This window comes from Schistocerca nitens, chromosome 2 (genome assembly GCF_023898315.1).
Source record: "Schistocerca nitens isolate TAMUIC-IGC-003100 chromosome 2, iqSchNite1.1, whole genome shotgun sequence".
Lineage (NCBI taxonomy): Eukaryota > Metazoa > Arthropoda > Insecta > Orthoptera > Acrididae > Schistocerca > Schistocerca nitens.
Window position 1 is genome coordinate 106,239,372 of NC_064615.1, and position 27,678 is coordinate 106,267,049.

Sequence of the window (27,678 nt, forward strand, 5' to 3'; positions counted from 1 at the left end):
AAGTGCCTAAGCAAATCTGTATTTGCAGTGAGAAAGATGTCAGATGTAGAAGATATAAATATAGAAATCTTGCATACTTTGATTACTTTCATCCTATTGTGTCATACAGGATCATATTCTGGGATACCTTATCAAACCGAGCAATAGTTTTTAGCGTGAAAAGCGTGTATTAAGGATAATTTGTGGTGTAAATTCAAGAACATAATGTAGAAACCTGTTCAACGAACTTTGTATTCTAGCCACTGCTTCACAGTCTACTTATTCCTTAATGAAATCTGTTGCAAGTAATATATCTTTACTTCCAGCCAATAGATCAATGCGTATTATCAATACTAGGAATAAGGACAATCTGTATAATTACCTAAAATCACTTACCTTGGTCCAAAAAGGGGTCCAATATTTAGGAACACACATTTTCAGTAAATTGCCAGCAACCATTAAAAACCTGGTTTCAGATAAAGCACCATCTAAACAGAGTTTAAAAAACTTTTTGGTAGGCAACTCCTACTCTATAAATGAATTTCTTAACGGGGGATATTAGACCAGCTTAAGTAAAAAGTCTATTAGATTTCAGTTTTGACAGAACTTTGTCACATCAGTCAAGATTAGGTGTTTTGTGTATGATAAATTTATTTAAAGTGCATAACATGTTTCATTCTGATTGTATATTAATTCTGTAAATATTAGCAGTTGCAGTTTACAGTAATGTATTCACTTATTTTAACAATCTCTTGACAAATGACCAGGGTAGAAAGTATTATATTCAAATGTTTTATGTTATACTTTCTGACATGTTCCACACCCACGAAAATCATTTCATTTTTTGGGTCTATGCATCGAAAACTGAATCTAATTTAATCTTATCTGAATATCAGTCCTGTAAAGTTCGGTAGTGATACAGTGAATAGTTTTCCATCGGCACTGGCCCAGGTAGCGAAAGTTTAATTATAAACACCCTGGGCAATGATACTTTTTTGTTGGATTCTTCCAATAGAGTCGGATGTTTGAAAACGTATCGCTGTTTTTGATACTTTCTACTAACTTGGGTGTTTCTGAATGACATAAGAGCAAGCTATTTACCTTTCAGCAAGGCGTCGTGCTGTTTCGTAGCAACTACATCTATTTATAACTTAAATAAAATTTTCAAATTCATGTTATCTATAGTATTGCTAAGGGTTTCACTTTCTTTTTACATAAGAAATCATGCTTTCTGCTATAAAGCTACATGACTGAATTATAGATAATGTGGCACAGTAATTTGCATTTCTATCGTAGGCTGTGTAAAGCAGGCGTTGTATATATTTAATATATTTTATTGGGATGATGCATTTCTATACCATGGTTGTACCTATTACATCCTTCTCTGATCTATACCCGTTCCGAGACAGAACGAAGATTATACACATTATTTTATCGCCATGCTATGTCATTCTTTTAACAGTTCATAGTACTTGTCACTTAAAATGCATACTTGAATTTCTATATTCAATATGTTTAAATACTGTTTTTTATGTATATGACCTTTATGTTGTAATACATGTTTATTTACTCTGTCTTGGGATTGTAAACAATGTTTCATAAAATGTGTTTACATATATAAGATTATTTTGCACTTAGTGGCACGCCAGAAAAGCATATAATATACAAGAAAGTACATTATCGATAGTCATCGCTCTTATATGTGAATGTATTCTTTAGCAGAAATTAGAAGAGGTGATTTCGGTCTCGGGAATGTTATGGTTTACACATGAAATGACTTGGGTATTTGCTTCTAAGTCGTTGTTTGGATCTCAGATTGCAATGTAGATGTATTATTTCACGTGTGGATGAACATATTTATCGTAGATCGCTTGAGCAGCCAAGGGTGTCTGGCGACTGGAAGAAGGTGCAGGCCATTCCCATTTTTAAGATGGGTCACGGGACAGATGCACAAGAATGTAAACCTACATCGCTGACGTCCATCTGTTGTGGAATTATAGAATATGTTTATGCTAAAGAATGATGACGTTTTTGGAGAATGAAAGTCTCCTCTATAAAAATCAAGATGGGTTTCGCAAAAAGAGATCCTGTAAAAATCAGCTTGCTCTGTTCTTCCATGAGAACCACATTGCCTAAGATAATGTGTCTCAGGTTGTTGATACTTCATCCCCTGATTTTATTAAGGCATTTGATACCGTCCCGCAATGCCTCTTAATGACAAAGATACTAGTTTATCGGGTATAGGAGCAGATTTGGGACTGGACTCAAGACTTCGTTGCAGGTAGAACTAAACACGTCTCTCTTAACGAAGCAAAATCGACAGATGTTATAGTAATTTCTACGGTTCCCCAAGGAGGTGTGATAGGATCCGTACTGTCTACGATATATATGTACATCTACATCTACAAGGTTACTCTGTAATTCACACTTAATGCCTGGCAGAGGGTTCATCGAACCATTTTCATACTACTTCTCTACCATTCCACCCTCGGATGGCGCGTGGGAAAAAGTAACACCTAAATCTTTCCAGCCGAGCTCTGATTTCTCTTATTTTATTATGATGATCATTTCTCCCTACATAGGTGGGTGTCAACAAAATATTTTCGCATTCGGAAGAGAAAGTGGGTGATTGAAATTTCGTAAATAGATCTCGCCGCAAAGAAAACCACCTTCTTTTCAGTGACTGCCATCCCAACTCGCGTACCATCTAAGTGACACTCTCACCCCTATTGCGCGATAACACGAAACGAGATGCCCTTCTTTGCACTTTTTCGATGTTCTCCGTCAATCTTACCTGATGAGGATCCCACACCGCGTAGCAATGTTCCAGCAGAGGACGGACAAGTGTAATGTAGGCTGTCTCTTTACTGGGTTTGTCGCACTTTCTAAGTGTTATGCCAACAAAGAGCAGTTTTTGCTTCGCTTTCCCCACAATATTATCTATGTGGTCTTTCCAATTTAAGTTGTTCGTAATTGTAATTCCTAGGTATTTAGTCGAATTGACAGTCAAAATTTGTGCAATTTATCGTATACCCAAAATTTATCGGGTTTCTTTTAGTACCCATGTGGATGACCTTGCACTTTTCTTTGTTTAGTGCCAATTGCCACTTCTCGCACCATACAGAAATGCTCTCTACATCTTTTGTAATTGGAACTGATCGTTTGATGATTTTACTAGACGGTAAATTACAGCATCATCTGCAAACAATCTAAGGGGGCTGCTCATATTATCACCTAGATCATTTATGTAAATCAGGAACAGCAGAGGGCCTATGACACTACCTTCCGGAACGCCAGATATCACTTCCGTTCTGCTCGGTGATTTACCGTCTATCACTACGAACTGTGACCTCTCTGAGAGGAAATCACGAATCCAGTCACACAACTGAGACAATACTCCATATGCAAGCGATTTGGTTAATAGTCACTTGTGAGGAACGGTATCAAAAGCCTTCTGGAAATCTAGGAATATGGAATCGATCAGAGCTCCCTTGTCGACAGCCCTCATTACTTCATGGGAATAAAGAGCTAGCTGTGTTGCACAAGAACGATATTTTCTGAATCCGTGTTGGTTATGTATCACTAAGTCATTTTCTTCAAGGTGATTCATAATGTTCTAGTACAGTATGTGCTCCAAAATCCTAATGCAAATTGTCAGTGATATAGGTCTGTAATTAAATGGGTTACTCCTATTTCCTTTCTTGAATATTGGAGTGACCTGTGCTACTTTCCAGTCTTTAGGAACAGATGATCTAGAAAGCTTCGGGAGCTCTTTGAGGCCATTCGCAGGGGATGGGGTTGTCTGTAACAAAAAAACAACACCAAAAGATAGTAAAGATTTGCAGAATGACCTCCAGAGAATTGATGAATGGTGCAGGCTCTTACAATTGACACTGAACGTAAATAACACAAGAAAGGAAATTCACTACTGTACAGCTACACTATTGATGGCAAACAACTTGAAACAGTATCTAGCGTACAGAATCTAGGAGTAACTATCCAGAGCGACGTTAAGTGGAGTGACCACATAAGACATATACCTAGCTGGAAAAGCAGATGCCAGAATCAGATTCATAGGAAGAATCTTAAGGAAATATAACTCATTCGCGAAGGAAGTGGCTTATAAGGCGCTTGTTCGACCAATTATTGTGTATTGTTCATCTACAGTATCTGGGATTCCTACGAAGTGGGACTGATAGAAGAGACAGAGAAGGTCAAACGAAGAGCGGCGCGCGTCGTCACGGGATCATTTATCCAGCGCGAGAGCGTTACAGATATGCTCAACGAACTCTGTTGGTGGACGTTAAAGAGAGGCGTTGTGCATATCGGTTGGATTTACTATTTAAGTGTCGAGATAATACTTTCCGGGAGGAGTCAGGAAACATATTACTCCCCCTCGCCTCCCCCCGCCCCAATCCCCCGCCATACTTCACGCGTAGTAGCCACGAAGAGAAAATTTAAGACATTAGAGAAAATACGGAGGCTTACTGACAGCCATTCTTTCCATGCGCTATTCGGGAGTGGGACAGGGTTGAAGGGCTCAATTAACGGTACAAAAGGCACCATCCGCCACACACCATTAAGTGGCTTGCAGAGTGTGATGCAGATGTAGATATGGGACAGTTTTTTCGTTAATATGCCACAATACGTAAGGTATATTGCATAATGCTTATGTATCAGTATCTAAGACTAACTCCAATGAATGTAAACAAAATTGCAATTATGTTTAACGATACTCCGTTTTTAAGGTAAAAGTCATCGATGTTTATGGATTTTTTTTGTGCTTAAAAATGACTTAGAATCGTAACTGAACAATCGCACAACGAATGAAGGATATACACTACTGGCCATTAAAATTGCTACACCACGAAGATGACATGTTACAGACGCGAAATTTAACCGACAGAAAGAATATGCTGTGATATGCAAATGATTAGCTTTTCAGAGCATTCACGCAAGGTTGGCGCCGGTGGCGACACCTACAACGTGCTGACACGAGGAATGTTTCCAACCAATTTCTTAAACACAAACAGCAGTTGACCGTCGTTGCCTGGTGAAACGTTGTTATTATGCCTCGTGTAAGGAGGAGAGATGCGTCCATCACGTTTCCGACTTTAATAAAGGTCGGACTGTAGCCTATCGCGATTGCGGTTTATCGTATCGCGACATTGCTGCTCGCGTTGGTCGAGATTCAATGACTGTTAGCATAATATGGAATCGGTGGGTTCAAGAGGGTAATACGGAACGCCGTGCTGGATCCCAACGGCCTCATATCACTAGCAGTCGAGATGACAGGCATCTTATCCGGATGGCTGTAACGGATCGTGTAGCCACGTCTCGATCCCTGACTTAACAGATGGGGACGTTTGCAAGACAACAACCATCTGCACGATCAGTTCGACGACGTTTGCAGCAGCATGGACTATCAGCTCGGATACCATGGCTGCGGTTACCCTTGACGCTGCATCACAGACAGGAGCGCCTGCGATGGTGTACTCAACGACGAACCTGGGTGCACGAATGGCAAAACGTCATTTTTTCGGATGAATCCAGGTTCTGTTTACAGCATCATGATGGTCCCATGCGTGTGTGGCGGCATCGCGGTGAACGCACATTGGAAGCGTGTATTCGTCATCACCCGGTGTGATTGCATAGATTGCCATTGGTTACACGTCTCGGTCACCTCTTGTTCGCATTGACGGCACTTTGAACAGTGGACGTTACATTTCAGATGTGTTACGACTCGTGGCTCTACCGTTCATTCGATCCCTGCGAAACCCTACATTTCAGCAGGATAATGCGAGACCGCATGTTGCAGGTCCTGTACGGGCCTTTCTGGATACAGAAAATCTTCGACTGCTGCCCTGGCCAGCACATTCTCCAGACCTGTCACCAATTGAAAACGTCTGGTCAGTGGTGGCCGAGCAACTGGCTCGCCACAATACGCCAGTCAGTACTCTTGATGAACTGTGGTATCGTGTTGAAGCTGCATGGGCGGCTGTACCTGTACACGCCATCCAATGTCTGTTTGACAGACAGGCGTATCAAGGCCGTTATTACGGGCAGAGGTGGTTGTTCTGGGTACTGATTTGTCAGGATCTATGCACCCAAATTGCGTGAAAATGTAATTACATGTCAGTTCTAGTATAATACATTTGTCCAATGAATACCCGTTTATCATCTGCATTTCTTCTTGGTGTAGCAATTTTAATGGCCAGTAGTATAACTATACAGCCTACTACGAACGATGTTGTCTTTCACAAAATTGTTGCACACTGTGGACCCTCATATGAACAAAATGTATACAGTAATTTACTTCGTTTTCAGTCGGACCAAAGGGTGTTTTGTAGCATATGGAAGGACAAGTGAGCCAGGCTTGCCTACGAGCTGTAAGTGGAGAGGCAGATACGCCGCTCTTGGACAGCAAGCCAGTCATAAACGCACGCGGTCGGGTACTTCGCTCACGTATCCGGTAAGCGAGCACTTTAGGTTTCAAGTAAACTCTAGAAGCGTATCTCGACGATACGTGTATGATGACAATATGGAAGTCCCTGTTTGAAGGGATACAGTGTAAAACATCGAGACGTCACTGACTAGAGCTGTTGTTTAATTTGTTCCTGAGTTCACTTGTATTTACGGAATTTCACAGTAAGTGTAGATGTGAGGAAATGAGTCCTAGTAGAGGACATTGCTTCATCTTACATACATAACGTAAAGTTATCAGTTTGTAGTCTCGGTGATGGACCATGTGTGTGGTCTTGCGGAGACACACATACGAGGGTAACTTGTAATGCAACTGGTCAATAGGTCTTACGCTACGATAGCACTTGTCGATTCATCTGTAATTCATCTGTTCCGTGAAACAACTTATTTGATACTGCATGATACTTGCTTTCCGCGCCCTCGGCAGGCATCCTCAATTTTATAAATGGGACCTGTACTATAGAAGACGCCGGCGGCCATTTGCAGCAACAAGCATCAATACTCAAACTAAGGTTTTATTCGGTGGTTTTGATCAAGTTAGAATTAGAATATTATTATAATGAAGTTTTAATACCAATCTTACAGAGTTTATTAAATGAAATATGCCCATGAGTGGGACATAGACAGGTGATTAACTGAAATACGCATACCAAATATTCTGCGAAATGATAAGGCAATATGGTGTGGCTGGGAGAAGTCACTGTAACATATTTCTATAATAACACAATCACATTTATTCAATAAACATTACCATCTCAAATATTCCCTCTCACTTATCACGGAATGCTGGCGTCATACAAACAGTATCATATCTAAGTAAACTTAGTTAAACATCCGGCTAACATGTGCCGTGAATCGACAATGACTACCGCCTGCACATTTCTATCATCATTTAGCCACATACACACACACACTAACATTCACTCTATTCATTTTATCTAACAGATAAAAGAGGAAGGTTCCCATACACCAAGTGGGACAACATTGGGAGAGAGCACATGGTTCCAAGTGTAACTTTAATTCGGGCAAGTCCCGTCTTCACGTTTAACTAACTCCGCGAGTTTTACTGGATATTATGAAGGAACAATTAAATCACACGCGTGAATTTACGTAGAAGATCCAGCTCGATCGCGAAATGTGATTACGTCGAGCTGAAGCTTCTCACCAAGAAATGCACGGGGTCTGCGGACCACGTGTTACCAATCTCTCCACAATCAGTAGTCAATAAACACATTTAAATAAAATACACTTTGCATGTATACTTCAAACTCACACTGAAATGCAAATTGAGCAATTCTGAGTATTACTCGGCAATGAGCGCCTGTTCACTCCCAAGTGCAGTGAACACAATTCCCATGAAATTACTTGGTAAAAGAAATCATCTCCCTCTCTCTCCTAACCGAGATGATTCTAGGAAATACCATAGTGGCTTTCCTCAGCAGGGAAGTTGCTTCCAAGTTCAAAGTGAACATGGAATTCTAAATCTTCGCTAACTATCGGAGCGATAGAGCAGAGCGTGGTTACTCACCCAGGTCTTCCCAGCAACAACCCCGATACGGTCTCCCTCGTCCGGGTCCACACATCGTGGCCGCAAGGACTCAGAGATACCGCACACGGTTATTTGCCAACCTAACGAGCGCTAATGACGCGCGTGGAGCTTATGCCTCTCTGGTCCAGTGCAGTCGCGCTCTACTAGATTCGAGGTTGGCTACACTTCCACTGTGCCTATAGCACACCCACAGCCGACATCTCACGCATACCTCATCATACGTTCGCATTCACACTTTGCAGGCAATTACCATATCTAATATTAAAATGATCGTCTATATTTAAATAACCCTATCTTACTAATTATCATCAGGCTCTTCCCTGAGTGTCAGGTGTCTTTAGTTGTGGGGTCGAGCCATGTAGCGGCTTACATGGAGCCGTTACAATACATAGATACTGTCCATTTACATTAACGTGATCACCTGTCAAAACCCTGAATAACCACTTTTGAGGTGCGGACGGCTGCGAGACTTGGAGGAAGAGGATCACTGAGGTTGGGGAAGGTATCGACAGGGATGTGGAGACATGCCGCCTCTAGTGCCTGACCAGCTGCGCTAGGTTTCTCGGGTGAGGATCCGTGGCGGAAACAGCCCGATCGAAGTAGTCCCACAGATTCTTGACTGGGCTTCAATCTGGGGAGTTTGGTGGCCAGGGGAATACATACACTCGTCATGGTGCTCTTCGAACCACGGACATATACTGCTAGCCGTGTAACACTTTGCATTTTCCTGTTGATGCCAACGTGTCGAGGAAAAACAAACTACGTGCAGGTGGGGAAAAAGTCTCGAAGAATAGATGCGTACTTGTGTTGATCCACTGTGCTTTACAGAGTGATGAGATCACCCAAGGAATGCCGCGAATACGTTCCCCAGACCGTAACGCTTCGTCCCACAGCCTGGACCCTTTGCTTTCAGACGTTTCATGTCGTACACGCCAACGGTAATCTATCGGATGGAGCATAAAAGGTGATTCATCTCAGAAGGCCACTTGTCGGCAATCAATGGATACGTTGTTGTATTGGTGTGCAAATTCCAGCCTTCGTCGCCAATGAACAGCAGTCAGCATGGGTGCAGGAAACTGGCGCCTGTTGCCGAGGGCCATAAGCAGCAACGTTCGCTGAACGGTCGTTGAGGAAACTCTGTTGGTAGTTCAACAGTTGCACGTCTATTCGACGTACACATTTTCGCATCCGTCGTTCATTCCTGTCCACTATTACCCGTGGTGCACCACAGTTGCCGTGGCACCGGTTTTGGATAGTGCTATTTTGTAGTACGCGTCACACTTCAATCACGGCGGCGGACGAGCAGTTTTCTAACATAGCCGTGTCGAAATGCTTCCACCCTTGGCCCGAAAGCCAATGATTATGCCCCTTTGGACGTCATAAAAATCGCTCCTTTGCCGCATTACGGCAACCACTGCACTGCTGCACTGTATTCCGCGTCCCCCATCCCCCCCCCTCCCCCCCTGTGGCCGAGTGGTTCTAGGCGCTCTAGGGGACTGATGACCTGAGATGTTAAGTCCCATAGTGCTCAGAGACATTTGAACCATTTGAACCTCCCCCCCCCCCCACCCTCCGACAAGTTTTATATACTTCACCGCTAGTGCTGCTACCTGCCATCTGTGACTGGTTATTGCACGTCGACGTCGAATATTCGCGGTGGTCACAATGTGACACAATCCTGTATGATCTTTTATTCTTCGTGGCTAGTAGTTGTGAGTAGGTGCTTAGGGCCTGGTACCAACGAAGGCAGGATTAGGTTGCGATTGTGGACGGGGCCATAACCAGTCACTGTTGGTTAGTTTAGTTTTCAATCACGTACACTTTATTTGGAAACAACAACAAATAAAAGGTGACAATAAATTTAGAAGTGTTCCACCGCTGAAGGCCCCAACAGTGATAATTTAAAAACTGTTTCACGGCTGAAGGCCTGAATAACAAACTTTTAAGAGCCAGTTAACTTCTTCAACTTGCAATTACAGTTATTAAAATATTTTTAAAAGAACAATCATCAAAATTTCACTGCTAGAATACAATTGTTTAATTAAAATTTTAAGACAAGTACACTCACCGCTTAAGGCCTTAATGACAACAAATTCAAACTACTTCTCGGCTGAAGGCCCCAATAGTAATAATTTAAAAAGTGTTTCACGGCTGAAGGCTTGACTAGCAATCCTTTAAGAATCAGTAAACATCTTCAAACTTGAAATTACAGTTATTAAAAATTAAAAAAAAAATCATCAAATCAGACCAAACCAAGGGGGAGGGGGGGGGGGCGCAGACGTTGCTCCAATGATCGACCTGGAAAAGTCCCTCAAAACTTCGCAAGCGATTAGACAGGCAGCCAAGAGTTGCATTCACTTCACGAGATGGTAACTCAGACAAATGGCAGTTTAAATGCATGACCATAATCAATTGCCAAATCTACCTAACGTCCAATGACCAATGCAATGATGGAACAACACACCCAAGCCAGAACTGGCATTCAGCACTATGTCAGCAGACTCCGGTGTTTACAGCATCAGGAGGCAGAAAGGAACCACTACTGCCAGAGTAAGGGGGAAAAAAAAACAAACAACACCACCTGGCCCATAAATCAAGGAAGCTGTCGAACTACATGCCTTACCGGACAGCAGCGGCAAGGTGAGGAAAAGTACACTGCCGTAACATACACTAAGCTCCAGGGCAGGTAACTGGGGCGTTGGCGGCCACAGGAAAAATACCACTGGTTGAACTTCACAAATAATAACAGATAGAATGCAACAATTAATAATAAGAAGTGGAGGAAGGCTAGTTAGGTTCGCCTTCCCCAAACACTCCACTCGCTGCTCTTCGTCTTGGCGACACTGCGAGTAGCAACACGCAAACAAATGGCGAGATCTCACATTGGTGGAGGTTTCACTACTTGAATTAAAGTCCACTCAGCTTAAGCTTCCTGGGTCCAATTGGCAGCGAGGTTGTACCCCTCGCAACTACAGCCCTTCGATCCGGCAGTGAGTGCGTGCCGCCAGTGGTACCGGCGTGTTCTCGCGGTGCGCGGAGCTGGCTGCTCGTCCGTCCCCAACCGAACTGCCGACTCACACCACTCGGAAACACCACAACGTCGCCCCAAAGATAGTACTACCGGTACTACATATCGATAACTGCCGCTGCTGCGCTAGCGGACAGACAACGCTTGCAAACGGAGTGGTGCCAATCAACACAAGAAGAAGACAACCGTAACTACACCAACTAAACGATGCCAACCTAGCAACGGCACCAACGCGAGCCACAGCATGGCTCATTACTGTCGTATGAAGTTGGCTGGATGCTGTTGTACTTGTGTGTCGTATCGTATTCTGAGATTCAGACGTAACTGAACGTTGAATTAGAGATGTCTCATAATGAAGAGAATTAAATGATCAATGTCAAAGATAAAGCGCATGGAACAAGTTGTTTCGACATATGTATTTTCAACAGAAACCTGAATATCTTTCCATAGGCACAAATATACCTCTAGTTGTTGAGCTAACAAAGATTTAGAAATACATCGTGTGAAGACAATTAATTAAGCAATGAAATTTATGTATTTAATTTTATTAGATTATTTGTTTTATTATAATTTAACTTCTGCTCATATTTCATTTCAGTGGAAGAACATATCTCGCATACAGGTGCAGAAAATAATTTGTTAGATTTGTTATAAAAATTCGCAATAAATACGAGTATAGAGACGTTTGAAACTCTAAAAAATATGAAGTTACGTCATTACTTTTGTGTTTGTTTATAGGTACATGTCTGTAGTCCTGGTTCACAGGGAAATGCGCACGCTTTAGTATACCAACATGCCACTAGAGAAGCCAAAACATAATGGCGCACCCTAATGAAAATGTGGAGTAGCGTGCATTAATACATTTCTGTGTTTGAAGGGGAACAACACTGCAACATTCCATGCTGTGTTGATTGAAATGTACGGAAACAACGCATCATCTTATAGTATAATGGTTTCGGTGACGCAGACACTTCCAGTGTGGTCAGACAAGTAAACAATGTCTGAGAACGAACTGGTAGATCATCTATCTGTGAAGAACAGGGGATCACTAGAAAACTGGAGCCCCTGGTGCTCTAGGATCGGCGTATCACACTCGACGCGATAGGGGAGGAACTTTCATCAGTCTGTTATGATGAGGACGAACGAATCGCCGCCAATGTGAATGACTGGTGGCCATTGCTAAATAGAAACATACAGATCTCTTCTTTGCTTATATAGCAGGAGCTGGCTGCATGGTCTGGGTCTAAAACGACTAAAATAATTAGAAGTCGTTGGTAAAAAAAAATCTGTTGTACTTAACTGGTCGTACAGGAGTCTTCATAGTCAGGAGGAATATAATTACAAACAGAGAGCTACAGACGCATCACATAGCCCATATGTTAACTAAGCGCCTTGTTAGAAGTTGCTTCCTAGAAGCTGAAGGCTATACTACTTTCCTACTTGACTTCCCGAGCAAGAGTGGCCGAGCGCACGCTAGAGACTTGCTGCAAGCTCGACTCGCGATTACATCGATACTAGTACGGACCGCGGTCGATAACTGCAACCCGTAACAAGTGTGGTATCGAACGTTGATACCACACAGTCATGGATCAGTTTTCAGTTTCCTGCACGACATTTTGAAGGCGACGAATGCCGCCGCCGTCACTGCACACATCTATTCAAAAAGTGCACCGAATATAGGCTGTAGTTGATGCGTTACAGCTGTGTGAGGTCAATCGAGTTGTCTTCTTTAACCGGCACTGAAGAGTGTTGGGTGTATCACTATGACACGAGACCAAGGAACAAAGCAAGATATGGAAACATGTGGATCCAGTGCCGCCGAAAAAAGGGAACACCTAACCATGATCGAGCAGCATTATGCTGGGTGTTTTTGGGACTGCGTTGCTAATGTATTGTGCTTGGCAAGGTATGATGCAAACAGCCACAGGACGGTACTCCCGAACTCTTCTGACGAGGTCAAAGGAGTTTTCAAGACGAAAACTGTCCAAAGGCGTGTTTTGCCTCAACGACAAAGCTCGTTCTACACGGGATACAGTCGACATGGTGCTTCTTTCGGCTGTACACTTTTGCCCCAAGCCCGTGTTTTCTTGTCTTGGCACCAAGCGACTTCCATCTCTTTCCTAGGATGAAGAAATCATTTCCAGAATTACTACAAAAATGATTAACACAATCAAATTTCATGGTCGCGACAGGATTTTTAGTGGAGATAATTAAAACTTTGTGGCTACAGCTCGTATTAACAGCCCGCTAAGTTCCAAAGTCAAAAATGCCTAGTTTATATGCGTCGTATACTATAATTAATGAGCAATTTAGTGTTCTCTTTGGCTTACTGGGTTCCAAAACGGGCGCATCGTTAAAAATACGAGGGTTGTGGATCCACCTCGATACCGGCTGACACTGAGTGTCGCGCGCCCCCTCCTGCCGTTGTGTTTACATTCCCCGCGGTCGGCGTGCGGCGGCTGTGAGGTCGCTGACATGCGACACGCCGCGGCGCCTGGAAATAGCGCCGTCGCGACGCCGCGCAGAGCGCCGCCCGCCGCTAATCCACGCGTCAAGTGTGTCTGGCGCGCCACATACCTGTCCCCCACCCTTGCCCCATAATTCTGTTACGCCTAATTTTGTAACTGTTCGCCCTGAGCGATTTGCAGTACTCTTATATCACATCCTCGGAATGTAATACGGTCACTGATGTTAAGTCCACAAAAAAATTGCGTTTTGGCTTCCGATGGGAAGGTACTGATCGTCATCTGATCGTCATCTAATCGTCTTTAGATGACGATCGGTTTGGCTTCACGAAAGGCAAAGGTGCCAGGAAGACACTTCTGACGATGCGGTTGATACTGGAAGCAAGGCTTAAGAAAAATTAAGACAAGTTCACAGGTGCAAGATGTTCGAAATCCAGAGAAAGAAAGGATAATCTACAGGGAAGACTGGTGATGTACAATGTGCACAAGAACCATGACGGAACTGTAAGACTGGGTACTAAGAATGAAGTGCACGGATTAAAAAAATTGTAAGACAGGGGTGTAGTCTTTCGCCCCTGCTGTTCAATCTATACGTCGAAGAAGCAATGTAGGAAATAAAAGAATAGTTCAAGAGTGGCATTAAAATTCAAGGTGAAAGGATATCAATGTTAAGATGCGCTGATGACATAGCTATCCTTAGTGGAAGTCAAGAGGACTTACAGGATGAACACACTAATGAGTACAGAATATGGACTGAGAGTAAATCGAAGAAGGACGAAAGTAATGAGAAGTTGCTGAAATGAGAACAGCGAGTAACTTAAACGTCAAAATTCGTGATCACAAAGTGCATGAAGTTAATTAATTCTGCTACATAGGCAACAAAATAACCCGTTATGAATGGTGCAAGGAGAACATGAAAAGCAGTCTAGGAATGGCAAAAAGGGCGTTTCTGGCTAATAGAAGTATGCTAGTATCAAATGTAGGTCATACTTTTGAGGAAGAAATTTCTGAGAATGTACGTTTGGAGCTCACCATGTACTGTCGGGAAACTGTAACTGAAGAGTATTGATGCATTTGAGATGAGGTGGTACAGACGAATGATGAAAATTAGGCAGACTTACAAAACAAGAAATGAGGATGTTATCCGCAGAATCGACGGGGAAAGGAACATATGGGAAGCACTGACAAGAAGAAGGGCCAGGACATTAGGACGTCTGTTGAGTCATCATGGAATAAGTCCCACGGTACTAGAGGGAGCTGTAGAGGGTAGAAACGGTTGACGAAGACTGAGACTGGAATATATCCAGCAAAAGATTGAGGACGTAGAATGCACGTGCTACTCTGAGATGTAAATGTTTGGATGGGAGAGCAATTAGTGGCGAGCCACATCAAACCAGTCAGAGAACTGGCGATCCTACGAAAAGGGGAAAGTACTAGCCTTAGTCATCAGGTGCTACGTGTAAGGATAATGAACTTCATACACTCTTGGAGGTGAAAATTGTAGCATCACGAAGGCAGCATGTAACAAATGTCAGACGGACATCAATATTACTACTTGCTTCGATATGCTAATGATTAGCATTTCAGTCCATCCAGATAAAGTGGGAGGGAGTAACCTCATTCTATTTGTGAAAACAGATGAAAATTCAGTTAACGTCTTTTTATTAAGATGTGGACTATTGTAGTATATGAGCATATTGAGCGAACTAGAGGGAAAAATTATGACTGTACTTTCGTGAAGGGTAAATTTCCAATTAAAAATTAAACTAAAAATTCTAGATCGTATTTCACAGCGTTAATCCCAGATAATGAAATTCCATATTGTTATTTTTAAATTTTTTCATTCTCTATCAATTCAACCTTTCCATCTTAAAAAACTTGAAAATACCAACCAGTAATTAATTTACAATATTTACCCGCCAAATAATTTTAAAGTAATTATTGAGCTCCACAGAAATTTTTTCTCCATATCTAGTATTGAAATATTCACAGCCAGTAACGTTGTATAAAACATTTACTTGTAGCTCACTAATTTTTTAAGCAAATTAGAATTGCTTACATTACTGACATCTTGAGTAGTACATTCATTTATACAAAACAAATTTTCAATAAGATAAAAAAATTATGTGCTCTAAATGAGCACCAATATAAAAAGAGGGAATCTTGATAAAGAAAATAATATTCAAGCTACAGAATCATTTAAGTTATATAATGTTTTTAAAAAAAGAACAAAATTATTTAAATGATAAACAGAAAATATTTGCAGCTATATATTGTTTTTCAAAAAAGAATTATACTCCAAAATTCTGGTGAAAAAAATAGAAATAGAAAAAATTTCTTGTTCTCTTAAACAAATTAATAAAAAAATTGAGAATAACTGAACGAGGCTGTATACCAGATATGAATATTTATGTAACAATTGTAACTTAATTCAAAAGATATTAACTTATACTTAATAAACCTTGATATATTAAAAATTTGTTTCAAATATCTCACTTTCTGTTTCTGTGTTTGATATTTTTCATGATTCTCCAAATTATGATTTATAAATAAATCTAGAGAGGAAATAAATTTTTGAACAGAGGATACAGGAAACAGATATTGCACTTTTATAATTGTTTTAAAGAAATTCCTAATACAAATATTATTTTTAGACTACAAGACATAGAAAACTTATTAATTTTAATTCCATGTAGCACTGTATCATAATTTTTTAGAACTACTCTTCTGTTGTAATGAAATGAGAATTCTCTCTTAGCTTCCTTGTTGATTAAATTTTCTGTATTAACATCTCTGGTTATCTGATTATATTCTAATGGTACCTTCTCTCCCACTTGACCCTCAATTAATCTTACCATAGATTCATCATTCAACTTTTGAATATTCTTATAGTTCAAAGTGAAACCCTTTATCGTCAATTTCTCAAAATAATAACTTTTAGGTCCAGTCAGTGCTGGATTTTTAATCCAGTTGTTTCCTAACTCATCAGTCTATTAACCCATTATACAATCTTCCACAGTATTTTAACCTGCATCAATACATACTGTAGAATCAGGATCAAAATATATAGGGTGATTTTCTGCACTATGTACAAACTCTAGGGACTGGTTGATGAGAGAATATGGAACAAAAAACGGTCTCATGAGCTTAAGTTTGGAAATAAAAAAAATGTCGTGTGAATAGGGCCTCCCGTCGGGTAGACCGTTCGCCGGGTGCAAGTCTTTCGATTTGACGCCGCTTCGGCGATTGGCGCGACGATGGGGGTGAAATGATTATGATCAGGACAACACAACAGCCAGTCCCTGAGCTGAGAAAATCTCCGACCCAGCCGGGAATCAGACCCGGGCCCTTAGGATTGACATTCCGTCGCACTGACCACGCAGCTACCGCGGGTGGACGGTTAGGAAATGCATGGTTTCCATGATAGAGACCATTTATTCAATCATACTCTTTTACAGGCAGTGCGGTCTAATACACGCTATGCCATGCAGCCAGTCACGGTATACATGGTTTTCTCCTAGATGGTGGTACTGTTCCTCATACGCCATACCCTAAGCCCTCTCCTGCCTTATAGATTGGTAATGTTGTGTCCAATTCACTTCTCTTGCTGACTCACCTTGTAGTGTATGTGATACGGCGTTGTATACGGTGGTTCCGTAATCGAATCGAGAGCTTACCAACATGGTGTTTCGTTGCAGACGAGCAAATGGCAACGGGTGGTGGGCAGCAACGTTGCATCAGGAGACCTACCCCGCCAACAACAATCACAGCATTCAATGTTTGCAATTGTGTTGCTGGGCGTACCCATATTGTTTGGACACCAGACTTGGAGGAAAATGTGTAATTATTAAAATGTGATTAACACTGCGGAAGGCGACTGCCATGTCAATACCAGACAGTTGGCCCGCCAGTACAGGGTAAGCCAGCCGACCATGTGGAATATTCTCCATGACAATTGTTACTGCCCTTATCACTTACAGCATGTTCAGGGCTTACCGGCGACAGAGTTTCCAAATCAGGAGCAATTTCGTCACTGGTTTCTTCACCAGGTGACAACGATTCTGGTATTTGTGTCATCCATCCTATTCACACAGAGTGGTGTCTTCAACTTTCATTAACAGTCGTCTGTAGGATAGTATGCAGAACCCTTGTGGTATGCTGACAGCAAATTATCAGCATTGGTGCAGTCAGAATGTGTGGACCAGGATAACTGGCTACCATATTTTGGGACCAGTCTTCCTTCCACGTCGCCCAACAGGCCGGAACTATCGGCGTTTCTTGCAGGTGACTTTTTTGTGTCCCCTGCTGGAAGAAGTGCCCTTGATGAATCGAAGGGTTATGTGGCTGGTACATGATGGTGCTCCTGCCCATTTCGGCGTTTACGTCCGATTGGCTGGTCGATGGATCGGACGTCCTGCTCATTCACTAGATCTCAACGCGTGCGATTTCTGGTTATGGGGTCATCTCAGAAGTATCGTGTAGGCAGTACCAACACAAAATGTGGAGACACTGCAGCAGGGTAGTCATGCTGCCTTTGAGACTGTTCAGATTCAGCCTGGCCTATGTGAAAATGTGAGACGGAACATGCTACGGCGCCTACACTGCGTTGAAACATATGGAAACCATTTTCAACACATATAGCAACTGTGGCTGCGTGGTACAACGCTTATTAGACCGCAGTATCTGTAACAATGTATGACTGAATGAATGTTCTCTAGCATGGAAATCATGCATTTCCGGTCTTAAAATCATTAGACCTTTTTGTTCCGTTTTCTCTCATCGGTCAACTCGTAGAGTTCGTACACGGTGGAAAAAAGTGTACTAGTCTTCTCGTGTGGTCAGCTCTCCTAATGGCTCCACGCTTTCAGAATTTAGTGTTTCAAACGCCATTTTCTGCCCCATCAGTGGCTGACTAATTACTGTTGCGTTATAACTGGACCTTCTTGTGACACTCTGCTCTGTCACCAGTATGACAATATCTGTCCGTTGCCATGATATTTGCGATAAGATAATGAAGCACTCATATTCGTAAACTTTGCGTTTTAGAATCCATGTTTACTAGACTCTTTTGCTTCGAATGATCGTTCCTGTCATATCCCTGAATATTGCCCATTCCTCCCGGGACAAACTGTATTATAAAATTGCGTATTTTCTATTTATCTATGCGTATTTTGGGTTTCTATGGTCGTAGCAAATTTGTAATGAGAGTGCTGCAGGAATAAAGGGGAATACCTTCTGTGATTTACGGTATCAACTACTGGTGTTAGGCACACACTTGTGTGTGATTACTGTGTGGCTGATTTCATGTTGTTAGGTGTCTCATATCGTAAGCATGATTCGAATTGTACAGTTGTACAGCATTATTTGATTCGCAGGAAAATTAATTTCGCCATCCTCACCTAGTTGTGTTTCCCCTAGCCATCATTACTTTTCGTATAGGGTTATGGGAAAGAAGAGCTGGTATTATAAAAATTCACCACACGAGTCTAGAATCTCAATTGGAAACCGAAAAAAATATTTTGCACAATTTTTGTTGGACGAAATGATGTCCCAGCTGTGGACAGATTGTTTAACAAATTGTAAGACTGACGATAATGATGAAAAATAACATGAATGTGCTTGTGCTAGCTGTTTTATTAAAACTTAACGGTAGTTGCAGACAGTGATTAAGTTAGCCCAGAGAAATCAGTCGACCGTTTATCACAATAACTAGCCGTTTCTCGAAGCATTGTACAAAGAAATTTAAAAATATTATCTTCTGAAGGCAAATAAAATCAAACTGACGTAAGAACTCAAGCTCTGTGAAGGTTTGAAGAGTTGAGAAACCGACAGCAGGGTATCGGATAAAATTGATATAGACAATTTTTTCTTGTAGAATTATTTAGTGCAATGGAGCCCCACTTCTACCTATAGGAATAAGTCAACATTAACTTCAAGAAACTCAAATTAACAAAAATGAAGTTTTATAATGTAATAGGCATCCCCACATTGATATTTGGAAGTAAAATGTAAATATCGTGTGACTAGGGCCTCCTGTCGAGTAGACCGTTCGCCGGGCGCAACTATTTCGCTTTGACGCCACTTCGGCGACTGGCGCATCGATGGGGATGAAATGATGATGATTAAGACCACACAACACCCAGTTCCTGAGCGGAGAAAATCTCCGACCCAGACGGGAATCGAACCCGGGCCCCTAGGTCTGACATTCTGTCACGCTGACCACTGAGCTACCGAGGGCGGACGATATTTGGAAGTGAAACTTGGACAACTCAAATGCAAGGAATTAGAATCCAAGCAGCAGAAATGAAATTTCTAAGAGGAGTGAAGGGGTGCACAAGATTAGATACACTAACAAATGGAAGCATAAGAGAAGAGCTTGAGGTTTACGCTGTAAATGAGATAAAGTCTAACACAAAATCTGGCTAGAACATCCACAAAGAACGCCACATTCTAGACTACCAAAACAAGCCTCAATTTCAGACCTTTAGGTACAAGATCCGTAGGAAGATCAAGAAAAACATTTACTGATACTTAGAAGATGGAACAGGCCTATGGCCTAGACCATGATGATAAAAGAAGAAGCAGACTCTGCGAAACTCAAATAGGAACCGTGTAACGTATATTGAGGATCAGCAGCATAACTTGCCTCTAGTTTCTCGAAAATGGGAACCACATCATATTTTGTCAGTTAACTAAGATTTCAGAATCCTTTTGCAAAAACTAATTCTCAAAAATTTCGATTCTGTTCTTTTCTGTTTTCCGGTGCATTAACAAGAAAAAAGTGATAGTAGGCCTTTATGTCTTAAAAGTAAGCAATACTAGTAATTGAGTTGATTATTGATTTTCGCTAGAGGTCAGGGTTTTCGAGTTACTAAAAGAAAAAACGAGTTTGAAGGTCGCTTTTGTAAGTTTTTCTTGAAATATTCGAAAACGTATCCCAGTACGATAACAGTTCCTATAGAGAAAACAAAAAATGAACAAGAAATTTGTTTAGGAAATTTAATGTAGTTAAATTTTGTACTGGGGACGTTTTCGTCAGAGGCCATAGTTTTCGAATTTCTCAAGAAAAACTTACAAAAGTGACCTTTAAACGCGTTTTTCTTTAATACCTGGAAAAGCGTGGTCTCCAGCGAAAACGTATGTCAGTAAAAAAATTTAACTACATTAGATTTCCCACAAATATGTCCTGTTAATTTTTTCTATACGACTAATAATTTGGGTATAATGAGCGACTGAATAATAAAACCTTGCATACGATATTTGAATGTGTCGCAGGTTGCATAAAACCCATAAGTAGGGGTAGATGAATCACCCTGTATATGTCATCATGACATATATATGTAGAATCTTCTTCTCCTTTCCGTTTGGGCCTACTTAGAACCACAGAACTTATTTTGACTCATCACACGGATTTTCTGTTTCTTCTTAGCTCGGAAACCTTTCATTTTCTGGCCTTGAGCAAGCTTCTTCTCTGTCCACTGTAGTCTGCTAGTTCCTGTGCTCTTTTTTCTGATAAATGACGCTGGGAATTCACCTAGTCATGTGATCTTATGGAATTTGGACTGGTCCTTTATCGTTTCTAGTGGAATTCCAAGTTGCTACAGGTGTGATTTCTCTGTGGTGATCCATTCGTTCTTGGAGGGTTCCCCATATCTGTCGTGGTGAAGATCCTATACGTGATTCTGGAGCGATCCAAGTTGATCAAATGTCCATAGAATGCCAGTCACCTTTTCCTCTTAGAGGTGATTATATCTTCTTGGAGTTAGTACGGCTCACTATTGTATCTGATCCTGTAGGTTCCATCCTATTCTCTCTTCGGTCCTAGTACTCTAAGAAGTACTTTCCCTTCCTTGGGCTCTAGTTTCCTGAGTGGACCCTTCCTGTTTGTTAAGAGGTGTATAGTAATGAGGACCCTTTAGTAAACTTTAATGTTTAAGTTTCGCGTTCTTGTAAAGGTATAGGGAGATGTAAATGCTCTTGCACGACTGGTAGTCCGTATCCAACTTGGCAGATCTGGTATGTGGTGCGAAGTTCTGACTCTCATTTGCTTCTAAATACTTAATTGCAGGGAGTTTACAAATGTTGGTGCCCTCTGATAGAATTGCAGATGGGAATCTCTTTACATTGGCTTTTGTATACTAACCCTTAAACAGATCTTAGCTGCTGCGCTATAGAGACTCTGTAATTCGTGAGTAGCCTCCTCTATATTATTGGCTAAGAAAACAGGTCATCTGCAAAGGTTAGGGAGGGTACCGTAACGTTATCTTTCTCTTATATAACCTTCATTCCATTTTCCGATGGCAGTGTGCAAGTCCATTCAACGATATTTTTCTCCAGTTCGCAGTCGAAGAGCTTGCGCTATAGGCCATTACAGTGTCGAACTCCCGTTTAGACTGTGAAACTCTCAGAGAGTTCATCTCTAAATTTCACTTTGGAGGTGATGTTCGGCAGAGTGGTCTGGACTAGTGTGGCGGTCTTCTCATCTAGGAGCAATTCTCTTAGGGTGAAGATCAGGGTCTGCCTGCCTGTCGAACCATATGACTTTTCTAAATACGCATGGATGTCCGCCGCGGGAGCGGTATGTAAGGCTAGTTTTGCTCTGTGCAAAATCTGCTAGCTCGAAAGACCGCCTGAAATGCATCTAGTTGGGAGAAAAATTAGTTGGTGACCCTAATTAGCAAGCTTCTAGTGCAGTTGGCAGATATAAGAGATATGATTCTGTAATTGCTGAGGTCGGTCTTACTACTCTTATTGTAGAGAGGATGGATCACAGCTAAGGTCCATCCTTCTGGTAAGGTCTCTGTTACCCATATGTCCTGTATCATCTAGTGGATGCTCTGTGGAGAACGTGCATCTGCATGTTTCCACATCTCAGCTACTATACCATCTTCACTTGGTGTTCTTGAGGGTCTTAATAATCTTCTCCATTTTTTCCCTGGTTGCTGGTGTGGAGTCTGTACTCCTAGAAGAGAGGTTCATGGATGGTATGTCCCCCTCTTTAGGTTCCTCTTCATTTTGAAGTAAACTGGAAGGACGTTGGTGTAGACTTTGTTTCATTGCAGCTTCCCATCAGGTCCGTGAAGCTGAAAAGTTGTTCATATTGAAATCCTCCTCTGTCTGTCATAGCATTGATTTGACGTAGTTTGTCGTGGTGTTTCACATAGTGTTCTTTGTCATTTTTCTTTGTGTTAAAAAGGCCTCGTAGTTGTGCTGATCCTAAGGCTAGTTCCACTTGATTCATGCTCTGCTCATCGTCACATTCTGATGTCCACCAACGGCCCTTGCCTTTGTTGTCTGAGGCAGGGATGGTTTCTCGTGCATCGTCCAGCAGAGCTTCTTGTATATTGCGCCACCGTTGTTTTTTTATGTATTTTTCTTAGCATGGTCTGAAAGGTGGAGTCCTCGTCGTCCAGTCGTAGGTCGTTGAACATTAGTATCTTAGAGCTCTTTGTAGTTAGGAGATCTTCGCAATTTAACTTCCTGGCAGATTAAAATTTTATGTCACATCGAGACTTGAACTTGAAACTTTTGCCTTTTGCGGGAAAGCGCTGTATCAACTGGGCTACCCAAGCGCGACACACGGCCCCTCCTCACAGCTGCACGTTCGCTAGTACGCTAGTACCTCGTCTCCTACCTTGCAAACTTCATAGATGTTCTACTACGAAATTTGATGGGGCAGCAGGGCTTGTTCCGCAAGTTTCGCAGGAGAGATACTGTGAAATCTTGGAAATAGGGGATGAGTTACTACCTGAAATGCAGCTGTGAGGACGGGCTGTGTGTCACGGTCGCGTAGTTCAGTTGGTAGAGAGCACTTGCTCCCAAAAGGAAAGGCGCCGAGTTCGAGTCTCTGTCCGGCACACACTTTCGATCTACCAGAAAGCTTCAAATCAGCATACACTCCGCTGCAGAGTGAAAATTTGGTTCAGAATCTTCTCAATGATTGTAAGTTGGTCTTTACTAGGGAGAGTATTTAGCTTCGCTGACATCTTTTGTATAAATAACATGTTCTAGACATGTTCGCTGTTTGTTGCCGTCACTCAACATGTATAGTGCTTAAATGTTATTTGTACAATAGGTACCAAAGAAGTTAATTGCTAGATGGTGACATACATGAATGTCAAATATTTTTAAAATTTTAGGTCGGGCTGACGCACAGAATTTTCATTGTATTCCAACTGAAAATGGCTAAACGGCCTACGTCACAGTAGCGGAGATTCTGGATCAATACTTTTAGCAGTCAGTGACCATGATGAAGCCTTTCAAAAAGTTTTATATGACTGAAGCCAATCAACGATTTTCAGATGCATTTTCCGAACCATTTAAAAGATCTGGAGCGCTGCCAGCAAGGAGTATTTTGGACACTAATATAACGTATTACAAACTTGTTGTTGTTGTGGTCTTCAGTCCTGAGACTGGTTTGATGCAGCTCTCCATGCTACTCTATCCTGTGCAAGCTTCTTCATCTCCCAGTACCTACTGCAACCTACATCCTTCTGAATCTGCTTAGTGTATTGATCTCTTGGTCTCCCTCTACGATTTTTACCCTCCACGCTGCCCTCCTATGCTAAATTTGTGATGATCCCTTGATGCCACAAAACTTGTCCTACCAACCGATCCCTTCTTCTAGTCAAGTTGTGCCACAAACTTCTCTTCTCTCCAATCCTATTCAATACCTCCTCATTAGTTACGTGATCTACCCACCTTACCTTCAGCATTCTTCTGTAGCACCACATTTCGAAAGCTTCTATTCTCTTCTTGTCCAAACTAGTTATCGTCCATGTTTCACTTCCATACATGGCTACACTCCATACAAATACTTTCAGAAACGACTTCCTGACACTTAAATCTATACTCGATGTTAACAAATTTCTCTTCTTCAGAAACGATTTCCTTGCCTTGTCGACAAATGTAGCATATTATTAATGACAGTATACAAATCTTGCGTACCCTAAGTTACCATCTCGTTCAGTTCACTTAATTTCTCACTGCTCGGTCCTACAAACTTAAGCAAATGTAATTCATCCACGAAAGAAGTGGATTCCGGAACACTTGTCCGGTCGTTTCTTAAGGATTGTTGACCAGTTTGGATTCTTACAGTGTAGGATTAATCGAACACATGGATATGATTCGACGAAGAGCGGCAGGTTTCTTTGCCGAATCGCTTAGAAGCATGAGAGCGTCATGGCAGGCTCAACGAACTCCAATGGCAGACGCCACAAGAGAGGCGTTGTGTATCATGGGTAATGTTTCTTTCCAAATTCCGAGAGCATACTTTCGAAGCAAAGATGAGCAACACATTGCTTCCTTTCACATATGTCTCTTGAAATGACCACGACAACAAAAAATCAGGGAAACCAGAGCTCATACGTAGATGTAGCGTCAATAGCTCATACCAAGCACCTTTGGCGAATGGAACAAAGAGAAATGAAAGTGGTATCAGAAGCACCTTCCACCACATATCGCCAGATTTTAATGTATGAAGAAGATGTAGCCTTCTTACAGTCTCGAACGATGACAGTGAGTCACACGTTAGCACCGGTGATAATGTTACATTCATACAAATTATTTTTATATACACTCATTTCGCATCTGCGTTGAACCATTGGACTGACTTCAACCAAACTTAGGACACATATGACTAACTCTCTCGGAAGAATCGCTGTGGGGGTGAGAACCACCTACCTGTCGAAGGGGTGTGGGTGAAAAAGAAGTTTTTTCTCGCAGATAACACCTACAAAAAATGAAAAGAAAAAGTTTACTTCCTACTACGGTTTCGCTGGTCTGCCGCATCAGGTATGACGTAATTTATTACTTCATTATAAGTAACTTTATTCACAGCACACTTTCAAGATAGTATTCACACATACCATTGAAAGAACTTGCAAAATCATTTCACTGTGTGACACAGTTCAAGAGACATGACATCATAGACACTGATGATGATGTTTGGTTTGTGGAGCGCTCAACTGCGTGGTTATCAGCGCCCGCACAAATTCCCAAACTTTGTTCAGTCCAAGCTCGCCACTTTCATGAATGATGAGGACAACACAAACACTCAGTCTTCTCGAGGCAGGTGAAAATCCCTGACCCCGCCGGGAATCGAACCTGGGACCCCGTGCTAGCCAAGCGAGAACGCGACAGCTAGACCACGAGCTGCGGACATGAACACTGAGATTCGCGAAAAACTGCCGAATCATGCATTACGTTTAAATTTATTACTTCTTTGCTGCTTACACTATTCGCAGTAAATTTTGCAGAAAGTTTCCACACATGCCACTAAATGTACCTGCACAATTATATCATTGTTTGACACATCGTACAGGAGACATTACGATATAGACATTGAATTGCGTGAAAACAGAATTGAATGTAGAAGTTCGCTAAAGATACAGGTGGCATATGTGTACAAATATGTGTAAAATATGTTAAACATATGTGACATGTTCTTATGCGGATCCGTTTCAACCAAACTTGGTGCACATATTACTTACTGTCTGGAAAGAAATACTATGGAGATTAGAACATGCAACCTCGTGCTGGGGTGGGAGTGATAACATGGAGAAAGAATGGGTAGAGGAAGAGATGGACAGACAGGAAGTGGCAAGGAGGAGATGAACGCAGATTGTGGAGAGGAGGAGGTGGATAGGGAGAGGGCGAGAGGGAAATGGCCAGAGCAAGGGAAGAGAAGGAGATGGACAGAGAGAGGGGGCAGGAGGAGATGGTCAGAGAGATGGGGAAGAGGAAATAGCCAGAGAAATGTAAGAGGAGAGAGGGGGAAGGAGGAGTTGGACTGAGAGACGGGGAGGAGGAAATGGACTGAGGAAAGGAGAGAAGGACATGGACAGAGAGAGGGGGAATGGTAGGTAGAATAGGTAGGGAAGAGATACATGGGCGTGAGAAGATGGATTTGGAGGAGGAGGAGAAGATGGACAGAGAAAGCAGAGTGAGTTGAAGGATGTAGACAGAGGGATGGGGAGAAAGGGGTGGGGGAGAATGGGAAGGGGGGAGGGAGTGGCAGAGGAGGTGGAAAGAGAAAGGGAAAAGGAGGAGGATGTCTAGTAGAATTGGATTAAATACATAACAGTGTAATGCCAGGTGCTCAGCTAATAGTTATATACGAGGGCTCTTCGTTTCATCTACATCTACATCTACATGGATACTCTGCAAATCACATTTAAGTGCCCGGCGGAGGTTCATCGAACCAACTTCACAATTCTCTATTATTCCAATCTCGTACAGTGCGTGAAAAGAATGAACACCTATATCTTTCCGTATGAGCTCTGATTTCCCTTATTTTATCGTGGTGATCGTTCCGCCCTATGTCTTCCTGCGGGAAGAGCAACGTTCAAATTGTAGAGCGGCAATATACACATACATAATAATAAAAAATCGGGAACAACATGGACAGAAGAAAGGAAGAGACTTCATGGGGAGAAAATGAGGGAACACTGGAAAAATAGGAAACAACAACAAAGGAAGAAGAGGAACTGAAGTTGTTAACGCGATCCAAGTTGGTCAATACGATTGTAAAAAAAAAAAAAAAATCCACATATGTAATACGCTATCAACTGTACGATGCGTGTTGGTGAATACACACTGTGACCGGTATCATTTTGCTGCCTTCACATTCCATACGCGGATGGTATGCAGCAACAAGAACGATTGTGCATTCGGCTCCACGCAGGCCTGATACAATGTTAAGTTATACTCTTGGTTTTCTACAAGAAGTACAAGGGGGTCGGGGTGGGGGGGGGGTCAGGGGGAGAGGACGTCCCCATGTATTTATTGACTAATGTGAGCATTTCTGCACTCGCTTTATTAAGAATAAGCTTCTTTTTGAGAAACGTATTTCTGTAACATCACCCACTGGAGATAACTGCTTGGCTTACCAATGTTACCACATAAAACTTGATTACTGAGTGGTTATCAACCAGCAGTTTTTAGTTGGATAAAGAATGTATTCCTTCATACAGGCCCACCATTTGTATAATTATTAGAAAAATATCAAGTCGCAGACAATGTAACTACTCAACTGCAGAGTAACAGCGGAACGCTTCTCTTTTTTAGGGGGAGTAACATGCGAGGGCGTGCTGAAAAGTAACGCATCTGATTTTTTTATACGAAAACTCTTAAAAGCTTTTTAAATGAAACAGACGTTATTAATGTTATACATC